Source organism: Trichosurus vulpecula, chromosome 5 (assembly GCF_011100635.1).
Source record: "Trichosurus vulpecula isolate mTriVul1 chromosome 5, mTriVul1.pri, whole genome shotgun sequence".
Lineage (NCBI taxonomy): Eukaryota > Metazoa > Chordata > Mammalia > Diprotodontia > Phalangeridae > Trichosurus > Trichosurus vulpecula.
Genome location: NC_050577.1, coordinates 244,697,100 through 244,724,219, shown reverse-complemented (window position 1 = coordinate 244,724,219; position 27,120 = coordinate 244,697,100).

Below are 27,120 nucleotides of genomic sequence, written 5' to 3'. Positions count from 1 at the left end.
GACTGGGTAATTGTGGATAGCAGTTTCAGCTGCAATAATTATTTGGTCCATATACTGATTATTTTTTGAATTTTTTTTTTCTGTAACTGCTATAATTCTCCTGAAGCCCCTTACTTGTTAGTAGACTTTGGGGATCATCATCATTCTCATTGTCATCATTATCATCTCTGACATTGTGCTTCTCTATTTGTCTCTCTATCTCTATCTCTATATCTCTCTCTTCAAATAAATTTTAAACATGGAACAATTTATTTCATTATTCTTTCTGTAACTGTGCTTATTTTGTTTTCCTATTTCTTGAGGTGTTCACATATCAGAAATCTTACTTTTTTAATTTTTCAGAAAGACTCACATGTCTCTTTAGTCAAATGAACATATTCTTTCACAAATGATTAGTATCAAGATTTAAGGTGTATCCTTTTAGATTGCAGCTTGAGTTTCTCTGATTTTCAGAATGTACTATTCTATTCCCTTCAGTGATTGCTGTTGAAACTTTGTGTTTTTCAAATTCCTTCCATTTATATTTCAGGGACATTATCCTATCCTATCTGTATAATTTGGGAGTTGGAGTTTAAAGAGCATGGTTTTGTTGTTGCAATACAAATTCTTTCCACTGGTGCTTTATTTTCTGTGCTCAGAAGTGCTGGGCAGTTTTTCTTGTATTACTGTTTCCTAGATTTTGATGGTTGTTTTTTGTAATTTGTCATATTTCTTTGGGAAACATGTTATTTTTAAGTTGCCTTTGTTTATGCTGTCTTCAAAGTTATTTGTTTTGGCTTATATAGAATTCACCTCTTTTTATTATCTTTTGTTTGTTTTTTTGTTTTGTTTTTGGAGGGGGGAAGGCAGAGGTTAAGTGACTTGCCCAAAGTCACACAGCTAGTAAATATGTCAAGCATCTGAGGCCAGATTTGAACTCAGGTCCTCCTGACTCCAGGGCCTGTTCTCTACTCACTGCACCACCTAGCTGTCGCTCACCTCTTCTTTCAAGATTATTTCCTTTTGCTTCTAGATTTTTCTCTTCTTCACATTTTATTTTTGTATTCCAAATCCATTAATCTCCTTTTTTCATTTCTTCAGAGAGATTGTGCAATTGATTCATTTTTTATTTTTGATCTCATATTTGAGTTTATTAAATTCTTCATTTCAGATTCTAAGTTCTGATCTATATTCATTCCTAATTTATTTCTTTGTCTGCTGAGCCAATCAGAGGTATTTTTTGTTTTTTCCATGTTTTCTTTGGAATCTCTAATGTTTATTACCCAATACCAGGAGACTTCCTTTTGTATTATAGTATTTTTTAATAAATTTGATAATCTTTTTGAGGATTCATTATTTCTCTTTGATTCTGATTTTAAGAGTATCTATTGATACTAAGAGTATTTATTTAAGGGTTTCTATTGATATTAAGAGTATCTGTTGATTTTGCTCTTGGCAAATATATATGTATATATATTTTATTTTAAAAATTTAAATATTTTATCTGCATTATATAATTTTTATATCCTCCCAATATATATTTTCTGACTTTCCCTCTTTTAATGGTGGACACACCAGCAAGGCTGAATTGCAAAGTTGCTTATACTTTCTCTGGTTGTACAGAAAATACTGTCCCTGGTACAGGGAAGCCTTGAGGAAAGGCTGAGGGGAAAGAATTAAACCCAGCTTTTTTTCTTCATTTGAAGCAATTTTTATTTGAATTATGTGCAATAATTGCCTTTATTCTTACATGAGTTTATTTTTTTTCCTGGATTCTAGATCAAACCCTTCAGTCACTATTTCTTCTACTCTGCCAGATCTTTACAGATACAATATTGGCATCAGGGCACAGAAACTCTCATTATACTTCCCTCTAGCCAACATTCCACTATTTGGCTGTTGCTCCTCTCCCCTTACCCAAGCCATGGACAGTAGAGTAAGCTTTAAGAAGTTATTGTTGGTGCTGTCTCTATTCTTGTCCCTTTGGTCACACTTCCTCTTTTTATGGTTTGTTAGGGACTATTTTCCACCTCACCTATGAGAGAAAAAGAAGAATGTTTTCCTAGGAAAAGTTTCACGCATGGAGTTTACTTGTGTTGTTGTTATTCTTGGGAGGACATTTTTGAATCTACTGGGAGAATTGCCAGGTAGACTTCAGCATTATCAGCCTTATTCCCTTTGGCTGCATTCATATTTGATTCTACTTTCTGGAACTTTTTTCCCTCCTTCTTCCCACCCTGGAGAAATGTTACCCTGAATCCCTTCTGTGCTGATTGATGACTGCCTGCTCAATCCACTGATTCATGAGGAGCCTTAGAGATGCTCCACTTCTCCCCTGACTCTGAATGCCACTCTCCAGTTTTCTTTTGATTGCTTTTGTGTTTGTGTAGATAGAGCTGAGCACAGTGCCATGCACATAATAATTTCCTAATAAGGGGATTATTAATAACATTAACAACAGTGTTAACAATAGTAAAAGGTGGCATTTACATGGCAATTCCATATTTAGCAAACACTTTACAAATATTATCTTACCTTCACAACAACCCAGAGATGCACCTGCTATTATAAACATTTTTATATACAAGGAAACTGAAACAGATGGTGGTTAACTGGCCAGGTTAACGCAGGTAGTATATCTGAAGCTGGTTGTTAACTCAGGTCTTCTTTACTACAAGTCCAGTACTCTTTCCACCATGAAAGTTACTTGCTGTTCCTGTTTGTTATTAGTTACTATTATTATAACTGCTTTTGTTATCTATCTTATTTATGAATTATGAATCTGCTTATCATATTGTATGTGTATTCTCAATAATAATAATCTTGTGGTTCTTTTAATTAATGAAAATTAACTACTGAATATATATCTCAATTAATGAAATCAAAATGGCATTCTATTACTCCTCTTATTTGAATTATGTGATTCACATAAAACAGCTTTATGTTCTTTCAAGGTACAGATCTTGAGAGGTTAAACATGCATTAATACTATTACTTTAGAGACTGTTAAATGAGAAAAAAACTGTCAAATGAAAGTCAGGAAGACAAATTATGTTTTGAAAAGAAGAAAAAATCATCTGAAAATACTTAAATTTAAACAATTTTGCGTGAGAATATATGTCTCCCAATTTATCTGGAGCACACATTTTCAGTAACTTCAACCCTTTGGATAATAGCTGCTAAGTAAGAAGTAATTGCAAAAGGCCATAGAATGCATGTATTAGAAGTCAAGTGAACCCCAACACTTTATCCCTTATCCTTTAAAATACATTTTTGAAAAATCATGCTAGCGGAATTCCTAGCTTGTGGAAAATTAGAAGTTTCATGAAAGACATAGAGAAACAGGAATTACAAGAGGAGAGCATAATGATATATTGAAGGTCTAGCATGCTAGTAGAAGGAGGGATAGAATGGTTTGCTTTACTTTACTATGGTCAAGCCATGTATGGCCAACTGTGCTCAGTTCTAAACAACTATAATTTTAAGAACGTTAGAGTTAGTCTGGAGAATAAGCTGAAGAGAATGAATAAAATAATGGACAGACTAGAGAACCTGCCAAATAAAGACCAGCTGAAAGAACTAGGGATGTAGAGTCTGGAGAAAAAGAGATTTAATAAGGACAATTAAGCATCTTCAAGAATTTGATAGTCTGCCATTTGGACAATGATTTAGACTTGTTCTCCTTGGCCTCAGAATGCCTAGCTAGGAGCAGTAGTTGAAAGTTGTAAAGATTTCCTCACCAGGTAAGGAATAACTTTCTATGACAAACTTAAAAAAAATAGAATGGATTACTACCACTAAAGTTTAAAAGTTTGCAGTTTTTCTTGCAGATATTAGACAAAAACTATTTAGGGATGTGGCAGAAAGGGTTCTTGGCCAAGTTTGAGCAAGACTAATGAACTCTTAGGCCCTTCCCAAACTTGAGATTCCACAATTCGGTACTACAAATAATTATTATTAATAATAATGTGGATTTTGGTGATCTTTGATGATAAATCTAGTGTCTATCCAGTGGCTGAAGGTTTAAAAAGCACTTCATATTATTTTAGTTTATCCTCACAACAACCCTGGAGGTAAGTGCTATTATTAACCACATGTTACAGATGAGGAAATTAAGGCAGATTGGGGTTAGGTGACTTTCTCAGGGTCACACATATAGTAAGTGTCTGAGGCTTGATTTAAATTCAGGTTTTCATGACCATAGGCCTAACGATATATCCACCATGTCACACTATATAACACAGCCTTGAAAGGAGACAAAACACTAAAAACAATATAAATGTAGAACTATATAATTTTGACATATAATAAAAAGAAATGTAATTGGCAGCTCTTCATCATGAAAAATGTACAGTTTTCAGTATCTTCCATTTCAAAAAGTGGCAAAGTGTAAAATACATTTTAGAAAGATTGCCACCTGAAATATTTTAAAATTGGGTATTGAAGATGTTACTGCTGGTGTTCAGTTGTTCAGTTATGTCTGACTCTTCATGATCCCATGGACCCCAGCATGCCAGGCCCATTTATCCTTTACTAACTCTTAAAGTCTGTTTATGTTCTTTGTTTCCATGATACCATCCATCCATCTCATCCTCTACTGTCCCTTTTTCATTTCGTCTTCATTTCTTACTAACATTGGTCATTTACAATGAGTTCTGTCTTCTGATTATCAGGCCAAAATATTTAAGCTTTAGCTTTATTATTTGACCTTCTCCTGGATAGTCTGAATGAAATAATTGAAGATATAACCAACAAATATCTAGTACATGTACTTACTCCATGAAATTATTGAGAAGGAAGGTAGAGCCAACATAGTGGACAAAAGGCAGTGACTAGCCTGAGCTCTCCACCAAACACCTCTGAACACCTTTAAATGGTGCCCTACAAATTCCTAGAGTGGAAAAAACAACAAAAGAGTGGGGCATACTAATTTTCTAGCCAAAGAAAATTAAGAAGGTCAACAAGAAAGGTCTATTGTACCTGGGTGAGAGTGGAATCCAGTCCAACATAGGCCGAGCCAGCATACACTCAATCTCAGCAAATCAGTAGCAGGCCTTGGAAGTCACTGAATCAATAGGAGCAGCTGCTGCTTCTGAAGTTCTCAGTTCACAGGGAGCAAAGGGGTCAAAAAACTGTCAAAACATTGGAGGTGTCTCTTGGTTATCAGTGAAGCAAGACCCTGTTACTTTGCCCATATTCAGATCTGGGTCACAGTCCTGGGTGGCAGTCCCAGGGTGAGGAGGAGGACTAACATACCTCAGCTTGCAGCTGTAAAGCATGAACCATAATCAATTACAGGACAGAAAAGAGTGATTATGGTCACTCACTTGTAGTCACACAGAGCACAGGCCAGGAGAATAGTAAATACACCTCTCCCTTAGATCATATCACCTTGGAAGAACTGAAAACTTACAGGTCCCTAGATGTGTCTCATAAAATAGCTGCACTAAACCCCTGAAGCTTGGGACAATGTGCCCTCCACCCCAGAAGCAGAACTTCACTTTAACAAAGAGTTGAAAGTCAAGAAATAGGCTGGAAAACTGAGCAAACAATGGGAAAAAATTCTGACAATAGAATGTTACCATGATGACAAGGAAGAACAAAACACACACTCAGAAGAATATAGCAAAATCAAAGCTCCTACACCCAAAGTCACCAAGAAAAATAAGGGATTTAGCCCATGGAAAAATTAAAAAAATTTTTTTGGAAATCAAATAAGAGAAGGAAGAATATGATAACTTAAAGAAGAAAGTAGTACATTAAAAAATAAGTCAAATAGTAAAAGAGGTACAAAAAAAGCCAACGAGGAGGAGAATGACTAAAAAGTAGAATTGGCCATATGGAAAAGGAGGTACAAAATCTCACTGAAGAAAATGATTCCTTAATAATTAGAACTGAGCAAGTGGAAACTAATGACTTTATGAGTCATCAAGAAACAACAAAACAAAACCCAAAGCATTAAAAAAAGAGACAATGTGAAATATCTCATTGGAAAAATGACTAATATGGAAAATAGATTGAGGAGGGATAATTTAAGAATTAATGGACTACCTAAAAGTCACGATCAAAAAAAAGAACCCAGACAACATCTTTCAAGAAATTATCGAGGGGGCAGAATCAAGATGGTGGAGTAAAAGCAGGGACATGCTTGAGAACTCTGCTAAACCCATCCAAATAACTATAAAAAATGACCCCAAACAAATTCTAGAGCTACAGAACACACAAAATGACAGTCAAACAAATCTTCAGCCCAAGACAACCTGCAAGGCCAACAGGAAGAGTCTATCACAGCAGGCTGAGAGCAAAGCACAGTTCAGCAGGGGCCATACCTAAAGAGACTAGAGCAGGCCTCAGGGAACTGAATCACTGACAGCTCTGGTGATTTCCAGATTTCTCAACCCACAAATGCCAAAGACAAAGTAGAAGGTCAGTGGGGAAACTCTGTCAGACCTGGTGGAAAGAAGAATGTGGACCTTTCCTAGCCCTGGGTCAGCAGAGGTGGTGGCACAATAGCAGCAGTGGCAGCAGCAGCAGAGGCTGCTTCCAGAGCTCCAGGCCCACAGACATTGGGGGACCAAGCAGCTGATCAGAGGGAGATTGCAGGGATCTCTTTGCTGGCACTGAGGCAGGATTCTCTTGCTTTTCCCTGCTTGGATCTGGGTTGCAGTTCTGAGTGGCAGTCCTGTGGTAAGAAGGAGCACTGGAATGGCAGAGCTTGTGGTGGCTGTGGAGAGGGAATCCTCCTTACAGTTCCAAGGCAGAAAAGAGAGCTTGTGGTCACTCACAGACCAGAGTACATGGCAGGAGAAGAGTAAACACCTCTCCTTTGAGCATACCACCTTAGAAGAGTTGAAAATTTATAGGTGCCTAGAAATATCTCTGACAGCAACTGAACAAAATCCCTGAAACTTGGGACAGAGAACTCTCTACTCTACATTGACACAGAGCTCAAAAGTAAAGTAATTGGCTGGGAAAATGAGCAAATAGCATAAAAAAATCAGACTACAGAGTCTTACCTTGCTGACAAAGAAGATCAAAACATACAACCAGAAGAAGACAACAAAGTCAAAGCTCCTACATCCAAAACATCCAAGAAAAATATGAATTGGCCACAGGCCATCAAAGACCTCAAAAAGGAGTTTGAAAATCAAGTAATAAAAGTAGAGGAAAAAATTAGGAAGAGAAATGAGAGAGATGCAAGAAAATCATGAAAACAAGTTATCAGCCTGCTAAAGGAAACCCACCCAAAATAATGAAGAAAATAACACCTTAAAAATAGACTAACCCAAATGACACAAGAGGTCCAAAAAGCCAATGAGGAGAAAAATGCCTTAAAAAGCAGAATGGCCAAATAGCAAAGGAGTTCCAAAAGGTGACTGAAAAAAAAATAATTCCTTAAAATTTAGAATGGAGGAAATGTAAGCTAATGACTTCATGATAAACCAAGAAATTATAAAACAGAACCAAAAGAATGAAAAAATAGAAGACAATGTGAAATATCTCATTGGAAAGACCACTGACCTTGAAAATGAATCCAGGAGAGATAATTTAAAAACTTATTGGACTACCTGAAAGCCATGATCAAAAAAATATCCTAGACATCATTTTTCAAGACTTTATCAAGGAAAACTGCCCTGATATTCTAGAACCAGAGGGTAAAATAGAAATTGAAAGACTACACCAATTGCCTTTTGAAAATAATCCTGAAAGGAAAACTCTTAGGAATATTGTAGCCAAATTCCAGAGTTCCCAGGTCAAGGAGAAAATATTGCAAGCAACCAGAAAGAAATAGTCCTAGTATTTTGAAAACACAGTCAGGACAACATAAGATCTAGCAGTTTCTACATAAAGGGATCAAAAGGCCAGGAATATGATATTCCAGAGGTCAAAAGAGCTAAGACTAAAACCAAGAATCTCCTACACAGCAAAATGAAGTATAATACTTCAGGAGAAAAATGGATATTCAATGAAATAGAGGACTTTCAAGCATTATTGATGAAAAGACCAGAGCTGAACAGAAAATTTGACTGCCAAATACAAGAATCAAGAGAAGCATGAAAATGTAAACAGTAAAGAGAAATCATAAGTTACTTATTAAAGTTGAGCTGTTTACATTGCTACATGGAAAAACAATCTTTGTAACTCATGAGACCTTTCCCAGCCTTAGAGTTGTTAAAGGGAATACACACACACACACACACACACACACACACACACACACACACACATACAGACATAAACACACTATATATATATATATATATATACACATACATATATGTATATACACATATACATATGCACACATATATGCACATGTACATGCCTATATAGATATATAGAAATCGATATAGAAAGAGGTCACAGGGTGAGTTGAGTATGAATGGATGATATCTAAAAAAATACAATTAAGGGATGAGAGAAGAATATTTTAGGAGAAGGAGAAAGTAGAGATAGAATAGGGTAAATTATCTCACAAAAAATAGGCAAGAAAAAGCTGTTAAAATGGAGAGAAAGACGAGGAAGGTAAAAGGGGAAGAGGCAACCATACTCTCATTGAATTTGGCTTAAGTAGAGAATAACATATACACTCAATTAGGTATCTTACCCTACAGGAAAGTTGGGGGTAAGGAGATAAGAGGGTGGATAATAGAAGGCAGGGAAGATTGGGGGAGAGGGTAGTCAGAAGCAAATGCATTTGAATGACACCGAGTCAAAAGAGAAAACAGAATAAAAGAAATGCAGGATAGGATGGAGAGAAATATAGTTAGTTCTTCACAACATGACTGTTATGGAAATGTGTTGCATAACTACACATGTATAACCTATATTGAATTGCTTACCCTCTCAAGAAGGGTGGGTGGGGAGGGAAGAAGGGAAAGAATTTGGAACTCAAATTCCTAAAAACGAATGTTAAAAAGAAAATGTTTTTACATGCAACTGGGAAGTAAGATATACAGGCAATGAGGTATAGAAATCTATCTTACCCTACAAGAAAATAAGGGGGAAAGGGACAAAGGAGGTGATAGAAGGTAAGGCAGACTGAGGGAAGGGGTAATCAGAATGCATGCCCTCTTGGTATGAGGTGTAGGGGAGAGATGGGAAGAAAATTTGGAACTCAAAATCTTGTAGAAATGAATTTTGAAAACTAAAAATAAATAAATTTTTAAAAATCAAGGAAAACTGCCCTGATTTTCTAGAACCACAGTGTAAAATAGAAATTGAGGGAATTCACCAATCTTCTCCTGAAAGACACCCTCAAACGAAATCTCCCATTGAAATTATACCCAAACTGCAGAGCACCCAGCTCAAGGAGAAAATACTGTAGGCTGCCAGAAAGAAACAATTCAAGTATTATGGAGCCATAGTCAAGATAACACAAGATTTAGCAGCTTCTACTTTAAAGGATGAGAGGGCTTGGGATATGATATTCCAGAGAGTAAAGGAGCTAGGATTACAAACAAGAATCACTTACCCGGCAAAACTGAGTACAAAACTTCATTGGAAAAAATGGAAATTCAATGAAATAGAGGACTTTCAAGAATTCTTGATGCAAACACCAGAGTTGAATAGAATATTTGAATTTCAAATACAAGACTCAAGAGAAGGATAAAAAAGGAAAACAGGAAAGAAAATCATAACGGTTTTAATAAGGTTAAACTCTTCATATTCCAACATGGGAAGATGACACTGGTAACTGATAAGAACTTTCTCGTTATTAAGGCAAAAAGAAGGAAATTATAAGGGAGTTATTAAAGTTGAACTGTTTACATTCCTACATGGAAAGATGATATTTTTAATTTCTGAGACCTTTCTCAATATTAGGGTAGTTGAAGGGAATAGATAATAGATATAGATATAGACATAGACATAGATATAGATAGAGGGCACAGGCATGAGTTCAACATGAAGAGATGATGTCTAAAAATAAAATTAAGGGGTGAGAACAGAATATATTGAGTGAAAGCGAGAGGTAGAATTGAGTAAAGTAACTCACATAAAAGAAGAAAGAAAGAGCTTTAACAGTGGAGGGGAAGATTGAGGAATGAGTAAAACTCTCTCTCATGAGAATCAACTGAAAGAGGGAATAACATATACACTAAATTAAGTATAGTAATCTATCCTATGCTATTGGAAAGTAGGTAGGGAAGGGGATAAGAGAAGGCAAAGGGGGTGATAGAAGAGAGGGCATATTGGGGGATGGGGTAGTCAAAAACAAAACATTTTTGGAGAGGCACAGGATGAAAGGAGAGATCAAGAAACATAAACTGGGAGGGGGATAATATGGAGTGAAATAGCAATAGTAAATATGAAAGAAATTTGAAGCAAGTTTTTCTAAAAATACCTCATTTCTAAAACATATAGAGAACTGAGTCAGATTTATAAAAAGTAAAAACCATTTCCTAATTGAAAAATATTCAAAAGACATAAAATTTTCAGATGAAGTAATCAAAGCTCCCTAGCCATATAAAAAATTCCCTAGCTCATTACTGATTGGAGAAATGCAAATTAAAACAATTCTTAAGTACCACTACATACTTTTTAGATTGGCTTTTTTTTTACAGAAAAGGAAAATGACAAATATTGGAGAGAATGTGGGAAAAAATGAAATACTAGTGCACTTTTGGTAGAATTGTAAACTGCTTCAACCATTCTGTAAAAAAAAAATGGAATTATAACAAAGGGCTATAAAACCCTTCATATCTTTTGACCTAGCAATACCACTACTAGGTATGTATCCCAAAAGAGATTAAAAAAATGAAAAGGACCTATATATATGAAAAATATTTATAGTAACCTTTTTCTGGTGGCAAATGAGTGGAATCCCATCAACTGGGGAATAGCTGAACAAAGTGTGCTTTGTGATTGTGATGGAATGCTACTGTGCCATAAGAAATGATGAGCAGGATGCTCTCAGAAAAACCTGGAAAGACTTACATGAATTAATGCAAAGCAAAATGTACAGTGTACAAAATAAAAACAATATTGCAAGATGATCAGTTACAAATAACTTTGGTATTCTCAGCAATACAATGATCCAAGGTACCTCTGAAGGACTTATGAGAAAAAATGCTATCCATCCCCAGAAAATAGAACTGATAGTATCTGAATACCGATTGGAGGATACTTTTTAAAGTTCTTAATTTTTCTTGAGTTTTTTTTTTTGGTCCATGTTTTATTTCACAACATGACTATTATGGACATGTTTTGCATGACTCCAAATCTATAACCTATATGGAATTGCTGGCTTTCTCAATGGGAGGTGAGGTCAGCAGGGAGGAAGGAGAGAATTTGGAACCCAGAATTGTAAAAATGAATGCTAAAAACTATTTTACATTTAATTGAGGAAAACAAAACACTAAATAGAAAAATAAGAAAGTGGGATAAAATTAAGTGAGCATAGGGTTTCAAAATATGATTGGGGGTAGAGTTTGAATTGACACAACATTCAGTGAAACTTAATAAATGAAAAGCTATGAAAAAAATACTGAGTGAATGAACTGGTAAACTACCTACTGAAATCAATTTAATGTTTATATTGGAAATATCAGGAGTAATCACTGTGAATATTTTACAGTTATGTTGATTTCATATTAAGGATCTAGAATTTGTAAAGAACATACTTGATTTCTACCTGGTTAACCCCTGTGTATTTTTTCCCAAGCCCATATAACTCCATCAGTTGAATATTCTACTTGATAATCTCCATGTCTCTTGCTATTGCTTATATTAGACTTAACCCTCACCCCACTATGTGCCAAGTTTAATCTATCTCCAAACTAGCTGGCTGAATTGCTTACTAAAGATGAACAGATTAAATACCTACTAAGTACCTGTGAACAGGTTAAGTACCTACTTAGGGGAAATGTAAAGTATCAGGAAAAACAAAACAAAACAACACCGAACTTGTGGTCAAAAGACCTGGGTTTGAATCCACGATATAACACTAGTTGTGTGATTCTGACATATCTTGTCAGTCTGAGCCCTCCTCTAGAATATGTGGATAGGAATATTTGCATTACCTACCATTTAACATTATTTTGAAGAAATCTTATATACCACCTTTAAAGAATTACAAGTACACCTATATTAATTTGCTTTTTGTCTTGGCGGGGGCAGGGTGGGAAGGAAGATGGGAGAAAATATGAAACCCAAAATCTTATAAAAAAGAATGCTGAAAATTTTGAATGTTGAAAGCTATCGTTACACATAATTGGGAGAAAAGAACTATTTATCAAAATCAAAATAAAAAATATAGGTACATAAACTCTCATAATTATTAGTGGAATGGGGCTTTGAGGCATACCCAAATTATCTGAAATTTCCAGTTGTTTTTAAACAAATCTTAATTAGGTATAAACTTGAGGACCTTCACTATTCCAGTTTTTACACCTTCGAAATATTTGAATTTGTCAATATTCTTCCTTAAATATAGTGGTGGTGGTGGTGGTGGCAATGGTGGTGGTACTAGAGGAGGAGGAGGTGAGGGTATGTCTGTATGGAGAAAAGCTGGTTTTTATGTACTCCTTTCTCTCTACTTATCTTTGCTTTTTGGAAAAAACTTCAGACAATTCTGCATAATTTATAGTCAAAAAGGAAAAGAGAACGAAGTGGGGTGGTCTATTCCCTTTTATACATTCACTGAATCATAAACTCTTCTAGCTTCAGAGATAAAGTATGCCTCATCACCAGTACAAACCATTCATTGGTAAGTCACAAATGGCAAGAAGTGAAGCCTCCACCATCACCACCAGCACAATCACCTACCCCTTCCACTGCCACCCCTGCCCCAGAGTTTGCATATGTTCACTAGCACCAAGAATAACTATTCTAAGAATGCTCCATAGTATGTCCTATCTTATTCTGTTCCCCTAGTTATAAAATGATGAGGGCATTTTTTGAAACACTAGCAGCATCTCACAATTCTTTCAAGAAGCTGTTACTTACACTTTTCAGAAGTCATAGGGGCATAGGTGAGCTTCTGGGAATTGTATTGGAGCCATTCTGCCTCCAAAATGATGATTCTCCTTCTTTTCTCCATGCTGCTGACATCCTGTCAAAGATAGTAACTTTGATTTATGACCTTAGCCAATCGATCTTTGCTCTTGTCCTGGATAAATCATTGACTTCTAATCTCTGGCCACTGAACAGATTTGAGACTTGTGATTTTCATCCTTTGTGGCTGAATCTGAATGCTTTCACTGCTCCCTGACACATTCCCTTACACTCATGTGAATTTTCTTCAAAGTTTTCAGATCCCATATCAAATTTTATTTTGCAGAGATTTTGCTTAATTCTCCACACATGCCTCAATTCTGGTGGTTGCATTTGTAACTTAGGCTGGATATGTCATAATTCATCATGAAAGAATTACTTGAAGTTATAAAAAAGTGCATAAAAGAACAGCTGTTGTCTTGCTGAAAGCAATGCATTAGGGCATGCATATGTTAGCATGAAACATGGGGCTGATTAATTGTTCATCTTTTTTACAGTAATTTTTAAAACTTTATGTTAATTGTCATCTATTTCAGGAGAAGCCTGTGTGGGATTTCCTTTTTGCAGTGAACTTATTAAAAATAAACAAGTAATAATTAAGTTATTAATGGTTATGTTAATTGTTGAAGTTTGGGGAATCTTAAATTATGCACTGCACAGTAGAACTTGCATGCTTAATATTGATAAGTTAGGTGAATTATGGAACAGCTATTAGTTATAATAATAGATCATATTTATGTAGTCCTTCATATTATACAAAATCTTTTCCTCCTGATAACATGATGATGTAAGGGTTGGCAATATTATCTGTTTCATAGATGAGGAAGCTAAAGCTGAGAGACTAAACCTCCCTCAATCATGTATGAAAGAGAATTGTTTGATGTGAAGGAAGGAACAATGGATGGTAAGTCTAAAATCTTTGATACAAGTAAGTCCCAACTGCCACTTGCTAGCTGGGGAATGATGATCATGCAACTGAACCTCTCAGACCCTCAATTTTCTAAACTATAAAATGGAGATAAAAAATAACAGTGTGGTAATGAAGATCACAAATAAAATCCTATTACTACTTCACCTTGCACACCTTAAAGTACTATGAAATTGGGGCAGATAGGTGGTGCAGTGAGTAGAGTACTGGCCTTGGAGTCAGGAGGACCTGAGTTCAAATCCAGCCTCAGACACTTGACACACTGTGTGACCTTGGGCAAGTCACTTAACCCCAATTGCCCTGCCTTCCCCCCTTCAAAACAAGTAGTATGAAATTTGCAGCTATCATCATTATCATCAATACATGTTTATTATGTAAGTTATATAATATATTCTATACATACAATGTGTACATCATTATATACATTATTATATATATCAACACAAATACAGAAATATAAAATTTTAAAAGTTAATTCTGAAGAATGTCAAAAATTATAGTTGATTGGAGAAAAACTAGGTCAATATAGAGGGTCTTTTGAAAGCTCACCAGTATTGGCACTGTGGGAAGATGACATTGTGGGAAGATGTAGGTTACAATTTAATAGTTCTACAGACTTTTCACAAACATGGCCAATGAAGTTTTTTTTTTTCTTTTTTTGATGCCAGAAGAACAACAGGAAAGAGTTGTAAGATTCTCCATTCAATCTAAGTCTAACTGGACAAAAAAAATCCGAGGAAACTCTGACTGGATACAAAACAACAATAGCAGAAGGCAAGTGCAGGCCTACAGCTGGAAAAAAGGCTAGACTATCACCCATTGAGCTCAGTGTCCATAAATCTCAAAGGCATAGCAGAAAAAAGGGCCAGCCCATCACTCAGGCAGAATATTACATATTCCACAAGTGGCAGAGTTTATAATCAGCTCTAACCAAGAGAAGCAAGAGAATGGTCCAGAGCAGTGTCAATGGCAAGGCAACACAGGACTCTGGCAATACTCTCCAGCCAATACTCTGTACACACAGCAGGTGCTGTATTACAAGGAAGGATAAGGATAGATCCTGGAAAACAAAGCATGTGATGCCTTCCTGAAGATATATTTCCAAAATCATAGATTTCTACATGAGATAAAAGAGTTAATTTTCCCAGTTTTTCAGGAGATAAAAAAATGATAGAATAAATAAATATGGAAAAATAAGAGAAAAATTTAGCCCCCAAACCTCAAAGTACCTTGTGAAGTATAAGCAAGCAAAATTTATATTCAGTTGGATAGAGCACCTACATGTAAGGATATGAGTCCCCATGTGGACATATGGATCAAAAGAAGAGGAGGAGAAGAAAGGAGGAGGAGGAAAAATTAACGGCATTGCCCAATTGGAATGGGCTAATTGGATCTTCATGTGGCAGCTAATACTACTCAGAGATTGTTGTTCACCCTTCTTCCTTGAAGAAGGTCAATGACATCAGAGGGTCATGTTTTGAGTTGTAAGTCAATGGGATTCAAGTCAGATGCAATAGTACTCTGTCACAATCATATGCCACAACTCATTCAGCCATTCCCCAATTTATTAGCATCTCCTCAATTTCCAATGCTTTGCCACCACACACACATACACACAGAGCTGATATAAATATTTTTTTTTACCTAAATGTCATTTTCCTTTAATCTCTTTGGGATACTGACCTAGTGGTGGTAATGCTGGATCAAAGGGTATGCATCATTTCATAGCCCTTTGGGCCTAGTTCCATATTGTTCCCCAAAATGGGGGATCAGTTCAGTATTTCATCATCAGTTGATTAGTGTATGTATTTCCCCCTCTTCTCCTGCAGCATTTTTCATTTCTGACAAATGTGAGGTTGTGCCTCAGTTGTTTTCATTTCCATTTTTCTAATCAATCATGATTTAGAAGATTTTTTTTAAAAAATTATGATTATAGATAGCTTTGATTTCTTTTTCTGAAAACTACATGTTTATAACCTTTGGCCATTTATCAATTATGGAATGGTTCTAATATTTATAAATTTGACTTGGTTCTATACTTTGTATTCATTTGAGAAATGAGGCCTGATCAGAGAAACTTGCTGTAAAAATGTTTGATATTTCTACATTGTCTATGGCACCTTTTAGCATAATATAGTTTCTATAATTACTTATTTTAATTAAGTCAATTTTTACTTTTGCTTTGTCTGAGATCATGATTAACATCCTTGCCTTTTTATACTTCAGCTGATGCATATTTGATTCTCCTCAGGCCTTTATTTTAACTGTGTGCCAGTCTCTCTGCTTCGAGTGTGTCTCTTATAAACAACACATTGTTAGATTTTGTTTTCTTTTCTTTTTTACTATCTGCTTCCATTTTATGGATGAGCTCATCCCATTCACATTCACAGTTTTGATTACTGTGTACTTCCTTCCATCCTATCTCTCTCTCTCTCTCTCTCTCTCTCTCTCTCTCTCTCTCTCTCTCTCTCTCTTTACTTTCTAACCTTAAAAGCCTATTTTATTTATAAATACTACCTCTGTTAATCTACCTTTCTTTTTATCCTTCCCTCCCACCTTTTCTTATTCCCTTCCTTTCCTATTCTCTATTGGGTAACTTACATTTCAATACATAAGAAAACATGTATATAGATTCATCCCTCTTTGAACAAATTCCAATGAGAGTGAGGATCAAATATTGTTCACCCTCCTCCACCATTTTCATCTCCATTGTAAAAGTTCATCTTTTTGTGCCTTTTTATATGAGAAAAATATCCCCATTCTACCTCTGCCTTTTCTCTTCTACTTCATTGCTCTTTCTTACAGCTTCATTTATTTTCGAAATCATTCCAACATAATCGACTTACGTCTATGCCCTCTGTCTACGTAAACTCTATTTAACTGCCCTAATAACAATAAAGTTCTTAACAATTACATGTATCATCTTCTGATATATGATGTAAACAGTTTAACTTCACTGAGTTCCTTATGATTACTCTTTTAAGTTAGCTTTTTATGCTTCTCTTGAGTTATACATTTGAATGTTAACATTTCTATTCAGCTTTAGTCTTTTCATCAGGAATGTTTGAAAGTCATTTATTTCATGAAATATCCAAATTTTTTATTGAAAAGATTACACTCAGTTTTACTAGATAGCTGTTTCTTCATTGTAATCCTAGCTCCTTTCTCTTCCAGGTATCATATTGTAAGCCATCTGCTTTTTAATGTGGAAGCTGCCAAATCTTGTGTAATCCTGGCTATGGCTCCATAATATTTCTTTTGTTTCTTTCTGGCTGCTTAAAGTATTTTTCTCTTTTGACCTGAAAACTCTAAAATTTAGCTCTAACATTATTGGGAGTTTTCATTTGGGGATTTCTTTCAGAAGGTAATCAATGAGTTTTTTTTTTCCATTTCTGCATTACCCTCTGCATGTAAGATGTCACAGCAGTTTTCCTCAAAAATTTCTTGAAACATGATGTGTAGACTCTTCGATCATGAATTTCTGGTGGTTCAATAATTCTTGAATTATCTCTTCTTACTCTGTTTTTCATGTCAATTGTTTTTCCTATGAGTTGCGTCATATTTTCATCTATTTTTCATTCTTTTGATTTTGTTTTTATTATTTCCTGATTTCTCATAAAGCCACTTGCTTCCACTTACCTAATTCTAATTTTTAAGGAATGATTTTCTTCTGCGACCTTTTGTAACTCTTTTCCCATTTGGCAAAAAAGTTTTTTGCTGCAGCAAATTTTTGTACCTCATTTTCCATTTGGTCTGTTTCAGTGGATTGTGTGTCTCTTTTACCAGTTAGTCCAATTCTATTTTTAAGGTATCATTTTTCTTCAGTATTTTTTGTGTGTTCTTCCTTTACCAAGCTGTTAATTCTATTTTCATAGTTTTCTGGCATCACTCTCATTTCCCACCCCACCCCACCCCCATTTTCTCTACTATTATTATATCTTTCTTTAACTCTCCTAGGAATTCTTTTTGGGTTTGGGTCTAATTGGCATTTTTCTTTGAAGTTTTGTTTATAGCTGTTTTCACATTGTTGTCTTTTGAGTTTATGGTTTGATATCCCACACTGTCATAGTAGCTTTTTATGGCTAAAAAAAAATACACACGGGGGCGGAGCCAAGATGGCGGCTGGTAAGCACGGACTAGAGTGAGCTCCGTACCCAAGTCCCTCCAAAAACCTATAAAAATGGCTCTGAACCAATTCTAGAACGGCAGAACCCACAGAACAGCAGAGGGAAGCAGGGCTCCAGCCCAGGACAGCCCGGATGGTCTCTGGGTGAGCTCTATTCCACACGGAGCTGGGAGCTGGGAGCTGGGAACGGAGTGGAGCAGAGCCCAGCCTGAGCGGCGTGGACGATCCAGACCGGAAGCCGGGCGGAGGGGGCCCTAGCGCCCTGAATATGTGAGCTGCGGCAGTTACCAGACCCCTCGACCAACAAACACCAAAGATTGCGGAGAAGGTTAGTGGGAAAAGCTGCGGGAGTGGAAGGAGTTCGCGGTTCGGCTTCCAGCCCCCGGGGCAGCGGAGGTGGGGCAGCTACAGCTGTTGTTACTTCCGGCTCCAGGCCCACCTGGTGGGAGGAATAAAGTGGCGGATCGCAGCAGGGATGCACAGCCTGCCGAAGATCTGAGCCCAGTCTGTACTGGGGGTCCTTGGGGAAGGAGGAGTGCCGCTCTGACAGAGCTGGCACCTCCCCCCCAAACGTAGAACATAGAACTCTGTAATCTACAAGCAGTCATTCCCCACTGAAAAACTCAAGGGTCAAGTTAGTTAGTTGGGAATATGGCCAGGACGCGAAAACGCGCCCAGATTCAGTCTCAGACTTTGGATTCTTTCTTTGGTGACAAAGAAGACCAAAACATACAGCCTAAAGAAGACAACAAAGTCATAGAGCCTACAACCAAAGCCTCCAAGAAAAACATGAACTGGCCCCAGACCATAGAAGAACTCAAAAAGGATTTGGAAAAGCAAGTTAGAGAAGTAGAGGAAAAATTGGGAAGACAAATAAGAAGGATGCGAGAAAACCATGAAAAACAAGTCAATGACTTGCTAAAGGAGACCCAAAAAAATACTGAAAAATACACTGAAGAAAACAACACCTTAAAAAATAGACTAACTCAAATGGCAAAAGAGCTCCAAAAAGCCAATGAGGAGAAGAATTCCTTGAAAGGCAGAATTAGCCAAATGGAAAAGGAGGTCCAAAAGACCACTGAAGAAAATACTACTTTAAAAATTAGATTGGAGCAAGTGGAAGCTAGTGAATTTATGAGAAATCAGGATATTATAAAACAGAACCAGAGGAATGAAAAAATGGAAGACAATGTGAAATATCTCCTTGGAAAAACCACTGACCTGGAAAATAGATCCAGGAGAGATAATTTAAAAATTATTGGACTACCTGAAAGCCATGATCAAAAAAAGAGCCTAGATACCATCTTACAGGAAATTATCAAGGGGAACTGCCCTGATATTCTAGAGCCACAGGGCAAAATAGAAATTGAAAGAATCCATCGATCGCCTCTGCAAATAGATCCCAAAAAGAAATCTCCTAGGAATATTGTTGCCAAATTCCAGAGCTCCCAGATCAAGGAGAAAATACTGCAAGCAGCCAGAAAGAAACAATTTGAGTATTGTGGAAACCCAATCAGAATAACCCAAGATCTGGCAGCTTCTACATTAAGAGATCGAAGGGCTTGGAATGCGATATTCCGGAGGTCAATGGAGCTAGGATTAAAACCTAGAATCACCTACCCAGCAAAACTGAGTATCATGTTCCAAGGCAAAATATGGACTTTCAATAAAATAGAGGACTTTCAAGCTTTCTCAGTGAAAAGACCAGAACTGAATAGAAAATTTGACTTTCAAACACAAGAATCAAGAGAAGCATGAAAAGGTAATCAAGAAACGGAAATTGCAAGGGACTTACTAAAGTTGAACTGTTTTGTTTACATTCCTACATGGAAAGATGATGAGTATGATTCATGAGACCTCAGTATTAGGGTAGTTGAAGGGAATATGCATATATATATATATGCATATATATATATATGTTTAAGTATATATATAAGTGAATGTGTATGTATGTATGTATCTATGTGTATATGTATGTATGTGTATGTATGTGTATATATAGATATGTAAAAGAGAGAGAGCAGACACAGGGTGAGTTGAGGATGAAGGGAAGATATCTAAAAGAAATAAAATGAAATTAAGGGATGAGAGAGTAACATACTGAGAGAGGGAGATAGGGAGAGATAGAATGGGGTGGATTATCTCGCATAAAGGTGGCAAGAGGAAGCAGTTCTTTGGGAGGAGGGGAGAGGGCAGGTGAGGGGGGAATGAGTGAACCTTGCTCTCATCAGATTTGGCCTGAGGGGGAATACCATACATACTCAGTTGGGTATCTTACCCCACAGGAAAGAAGAGGGAGGAAGATAAAAAAAATAAAAGGTGGGGGGATGATGGAGTGGAGGACAGATGGGGGTGGAGGTAATCAAAACAAACACTTTGGAAAGGGGACAGGGTCAAGGGAGAAAATTCAATAAAGCGGGATGGGTTGGGAAGGAGCAAAATGTAGTTAGCCTTTCACAACATGAGTATTGTGGAAGGGTTATACATAACAATACATGTGTGGCCTAGGTTGAATTGCTCAACTTCTTAGGGAGGGTGGGTGGGAAGGGAAGAGGGAAGGGAATTTGGAACTCAAAGTTTTAAAATCAGATGTTCAAAAACAAAAAAACTTTTTGTATGCAACTAAAAAATAAGATACACAGGCAATGGGGTGTAGAAATTTATCTAGCCCTACAAGAAAGGAAGGGAAAAGGGGATGAGAGGGGAGGGGGGTGATAGAGGGGAGGGCTGACTGGGGAACAGGGCAACCAGAATATACGCCATCTTGGAGTGGGGGGGGAGGGCAGAAATGGGGAGAAAATTTGTAATTCAAACTGTTGTGAAAATCAATGCTGAAAACCAAATATGTTAAAGAAATAAATTGCATTTAAAAAAAAAATACACACACACACACACACACACAGAAACACACACACACATACACATATATATGCTTGTTCACTCATTTTTCCAGCCAGTTTTTTTTTTTTACTTTGAGCTTTAAGTTAAAGTTAAAAATGAGTTCTGGTCATTTGGCAGTGAGGAGGCACTGTATCAAGTTTTATATTGCTTTTGCTACTATTTTCATACCTAGTTCTGGTGATCTTTAGAGAGGTATGGTCCCTACTCTCCTGTTCTGCACTCTGGTCTTTACCCAAGGATGACATCTGGTCTTCTGTAGCTACAAGCACTAGTATTCTCCTTACCTCTGAACTGGGACAAGAGCCCCTGCTCCCTTCTGACAGACCACCAGTGGCCCTCTTGGCCCTTAAACTGCAACTCAGAACCACATATAATCAATAGAGTCACCAATCAACACCAGCTACATTCAGTACTATAAGAGGATCCCTTGTAATCTCTTTCTGACCAGTTTTCCAACCCCCTTACCATATTTGGGCTGAGTTCCTAAAGCTCCTGCTACTGCTATTGCAGCTACTATTGCTACCTCCTAATGTGTAGGCTCTAGAGAGGCCTCTACCTCTATGCCATAGACTTTCCCTGACTACCTCTTAAGTTTCTTAGGTAAGAAAAATGTCTCACCCCAATCTTTTGTTGGCTCTATCATTCTAAAATTTGTTTTGAGGCATTATTTTAAATTTGATTGGAAGGGAATGTTGAGAGAGTTCAGCTGGGTGGCTGCCCTTAATCTGCCATCTTGATTTCACTTATACAGACAGTTTTTTCCAAATACATATGTATTTAAATGTACATATATATATATGTGTGTGTGTGTGTGTGTGTGTGTGTGTGTGTGTATACATACATACATTTAAATGCATATGAATATACTCATTTATCTATCTATCTATCCATCTATCTATCTATCTATCTGTCTATCCATGCAAAACTTAATTTATCTGCACCAAATATCATGGCATGAAAATATTTAAAAGAAAGTTACTTTGAGTTTAAGGAAGAATTATATATTAAAATTATATTCCATTACATTCATATCCCTTTACATAATTGACAAACACCTACTTTTCCCCCAAATATCGTTATTACAAAATGTGTCAATGGAAAAAATGTACATAACTTTGTCTCTGTGACCCAACTCTTAATAATCATGGCTTATTTTCTCTTGAATCCACACCTAGCTAGATGATGCTATTTGAAGTTGCTTCCTTCTTTGTACCTATCTGTGAGATACACATACACACAAATGTACATAATTATATACATGTGTTTTTATCTATGTAGACACATGTATATATGTTACATAAATGATATGCTTATAGACATTTGTGTATACATACATGTACATATGTGTATATGTGTGTATGAGTCTAGATGGCTCAATGGATAGAATACCAGGTCTGGAGTGAGGAAGACTTGAGTTCTAATTTGGCCTTAGATACTTTCTCACTGTGTGATCCTTGGAAAGTCACTTAACCCTATTTGCCTCGGTTTCCTCATTCGTAAAATAACCTGGGGAAGGAAATGGCAAATCACTGCAATATTTTTTGCCAAGAAAAGCACAATTGGAGTCACAAAGATTTGAATATGACTGAAATAAATAAACAACAACAATAGAATGTGTTTATATTTGTAGATGTGTATGTTTAAATACATTTATAGAATTGTTTTAAAAATCATACATATGTGTGTATGAATTTACACACATCTATGCATATATAAAATCCAAGACAGTCTCTAACTTTTTCACTGTCTTATTACCTTCTAATTTCTGAAAAATATGTAAATGTTCACAGCACCTGACTGGATGAGGCTACCATCATCCCTAGTGATGGCTGTACACCAACATCCATTTCTGGAATCCCTGACTGTGGACTCAGACCCTCAATCAATGTCTAATCCCAATTAGGAAACTCCCACACCCACGTGTCATATTTGCATATGACCAGGGTATTTTCCTAACTCATCTGGGTTTATTTAGAAATACCTCCTCCCATGTCTGGCATCGATTATGTCCTTAATAAACTTATCTTTAAGATATAATAACTTCATTGTTTAGACTCCAAATGTGTACTCTGACTGATATCTCTGAAATAGTAAATGTCACTATAGTGTGAGTACCACTGTCTCTGTTTGTGTGGCTAAATTACTGGTTGTGTTGCCATGCTGGTTGACTGTCTTATTCGAATTAAAATTGTATTATTTAACATTCATAATATAAAGGATAGCAGATATTACAATAATTAGACTTTCCAATGTATATTTGGCAAGTTTTGAGCATTTATTATTAAGAAATTATAATGTTAAAAACTGTGCTATGATTTATGGGACAATCTGTACTAGAATTAATGAGCTTTCTAGGTTTCTTCGCACTTTGGTGTTTTTCTTCAAAACTTCTACTCTCCACATTAAGAAGGCTTGAAAAATACTCAATAATTTTAGGGTTCCATTTTTTTTCCCACAGAAGTTCCATTGTGTTTTGCAAACTCCTAGGTCTTAATTATTTTATCTAACTTTCGCTGGATTAATTAATTATTTAGTTTTTTTTTTTTAATTTTGTCTTGTATTTAATTATGTTTTTTTAGAATATTATAGTTCAAGGGATTATCTCCTTTATCAGTGGTGGGGAACCTGAGTTGTCAAGGCCACATGTGGCCCTCTAGTGTGACCCTTTAATTGAATCCGAACTAATGTTTCAATCAAAGGGTCACACTTGAGGACTTAGAAAGCCACAGGTGGCCTCAAGGTTGCAGGTTTCTCACCCCTGTGACTTTTATTATAGTTGCTTTCAAGTCTCATGTAATCCTGTTTAGGATTCCTTGGCACTTGACCTCTTCCTGGATCCTTCCAGTATATTACAGTAAAATTTTGGGGGTTTTGTTGTAATGTGCCTGGATATTTTAAGTTTGGGTTTCTGTTAGGAGGGAATCACTGAATTCTTTCCATTTTTGTTATTCCCTCTGGTTCTAACAGAACAAGATTTTAGTCTCGTTTCTAATTTTTTTTTCATATTTTTCTGTTTTTTTTCAGGTTACTCAATGATTCTAAAATTATTTATCCTTATCAATTGTATTTTCCCTGCCAGTTTTATTTCTGATAGCATATACTTTAATTTTCTTCATCCCCACTTTTTAAAATTTTGTTTCGACAGTCTTTTTTTCTTCATGGATTCATTAAGTCCCATTTGCTCCTTTTGGTTTATAAGAAAGTTTAGTATGTTGTCAAATTCTGTTCTAATCTATCTAGTCTTCTTTCATTTTTATTATCTCATATTCTTTTAAAATGTATAATTAATTTTCTTTTAAAAATATTTTCTCTTCATACTTGTAAATGTTGAGGCTGAATCATTTTTTTTCCCATGCATGGGCTTCTTCATTCATGCTTCTTCTTATTCTAACTCTTAAGCCATAGAATGTTAATTTCACTCTGTTCCTTGTTATTCATATTTTTAACATCAATTCTTACTCTATGATCTTATTCTTAGGTCAATCCCTTCCATCATTCTTGTGCAGTTTTGGGAGGCTTTGTTAGTCCTACCCTCTCTAATTTAAAAGCCAAAGCCACTGCAGATCCAGATGGGTTGATCAGTAGAGGGCCCCACCATCTATCTCTATCCCTGACTTCTTTCTTAGTTTCCTAATGGAAATTCTTTCAGATTCTTGCCTTTTTTGGATCCAAAATTGTGATTGTGTTTCTTTTCCCTTGCTGGTCCTCTCACAAGGATTCTGAAAATCATTGTGGTCTTAGGCTTTTTACAAAGTCCCCCAAAAACTGTTGGTTAGGCCCTGACTGTATCTGTCATGCTTGGTATGAGTAGTGATTCTATCATTACTTCTATTGTAACAGGCCATTTTTAGGATCTGGCTACAGATCTTTCCAGGTTAAAAAATGTATTTTTCCCCATTCTGACTGCTGTCTAACTTCAGATAAGTTTGTACTAGCTCCACTGACTTCACTGGCCCAAATCACACTGTGTTTTTGATGACTACTTAAACTTCATTTGTTTGACTTTGCTCCTGTTGGCCTTGTTTAATGTTCCTTCCCAGACTTCACCATCTTCTGGCCGATTTCCTGGAGTTTACAGTGGCTTCCATATCATGACACATTGCTGTCACATTTAACTGTGTTCATATTGTCATTCCTGGTGAATTTATGTTAATATGTTGATGCGAATTGAATGAAGTCATCTCTTCTGTTTTCTGATTATGTTTGTGTGGTTATGAACCTGATAGAGAAATTTCTTCAATTTCACTTATTTTTGGTTTTCTATAGCAATTATATTTCTGTGATCTTTTATATGTTTTCTGAAGCTGCTATGGAAGGGCTTGCATCTCTTTGATTTTTCATATTGTCATCTTAAGTTGAAAAACAATAAAAGATTTGTAAATAACTAGCTTGTAACAATGACAAATGACAATTTAAAGAGTTAGATTAAAATTGAATATGGATTTTAACCTATGATCTTAAAATAACCTTTAAAATATCTTATAACACTATTTCAACATAATTGCTTTCTTTTATCATCCTATGAATATTATTAATTCACTTAAAATCATTATATCAGAAGGTGTCTGTGGACATCATCAGAATGACCAAAGAGTTGATAACACAGAACAAGTTCAAGAAACCTTTCAAAAGACAAATAAGCAAAAGGCATGAACTAAAATTTTCCTATTGTTTTCTTTGCTTATTCTTTTCCATTTGTGTAACATTTTGATGAGATTGAAATATCTCTTCTTAGTTGTAAGAAGAGGAAAGATGGCAGATTCTTTTTGTATTCTCCAACTCTCTAAGTTCAAATATCAAATTTCTGAATGAATGGCAAAGAACCACATCACTTGATAATATCTTCAGAATCCTTTAGCTCACATAGTCTGGGCCTTTGTGTGCCAGGCCCAAGATGAATACTGCTAATGAATACTGCTAATGCTTTTATTGATTCTGGTGTTTCAGTGGAGCATGAGACCAATCAGTGAGAAGAACTTTGGGAGCAGAAGATTACTACCAAGTGAGTGAATTATTTTTCTTAGTCTTCAAACTTCACCACCTGCTTTCTATACAAACTCCCTGGATATGTCTCTGTCAAGGGTTGGCTCATGTGCCACTTTCAAGAGGAAATTTTTCACATCTTACCAGTTTTTGTTGTTCTCTCCTTTTTCTTCAATATCTGATGTATATTCTTGCCTGTTAACATGATTTATTATCCCAAAAGTAAGTACACTATGTATAGGCAGAAACTGTTTTTGTTTGTTTGCTTGTATTTTTGACTAGTGTACCTAGCACAGTGTGTTCAACATTGTGGGTCCTTAACAAATGCTTGTTAGACTTGGTTGAATTGAATTGGATTAGATTGGATTGGATTGGAATGAACTAGATAGCTTATGGAAACTTGCTGTAGTGAAAGAACTATTAGACTCCATGTCAAGAGACTTGGAATCTCATCCAGAATCTTCCACTGTATCTACCATGAAACAGCTGTGAGATATTGGGCAAATCACTTTACCTTGTGTAGCCAGAATGGACTTTGTTTTCTTTGAATGACTCAGCTCGCTTCGTTGAGCTTCCCTGGATGCTGGGGCTTGCTCTTCCGGGGCAGGACCAGACAACTTCCTGTGTGATGAGTCATGGGGCTGGCTGAGGGGAGGTGTTAACGGCTACGCTAGGGGGAGGGGCCAAGTCAAGAACCAATCGGCCCTGGTCGTTCAGGCGGTGCTTGATGATGTCAAAAACTCTATAAGAGGGGAGAGGACAGCTTGAAGATCCTCTCTTCCTTTTCCGGTTGGAGCCAGAGACAGTTACAGCGACAGTTACAGCGACAGTTACAGCGACAGTTACAGCTACAGTTACAGACACAGCCACAGCTGAAGCAGGAGCTGCCAGTAGCAGAGCTGACCTACGGGAGGAAGCTGAACAAAGACTTCAGTCCAGTGGGTAATCTTATTACCATAGAGGGGGAAACATGATTTTGCTTTACGCAATCATGCTTCTCTGTAGCCTCCTGGTTACTCTTTCAAGGCGTACTTATTGGGCCTGGAAGCTTTTGATCAATATATCAAAATGGGGTTGCTGGTTCATGGGTTGGTTACTGTGGAGCCTAAATAAATGTTTTGATTCTTCTGCCTTCTACTTTGAGAGTTTCTTATATCCGGCGGTTCCGAACGTTTCAGACATGTTTATGATCCTCTTTGAGATTATA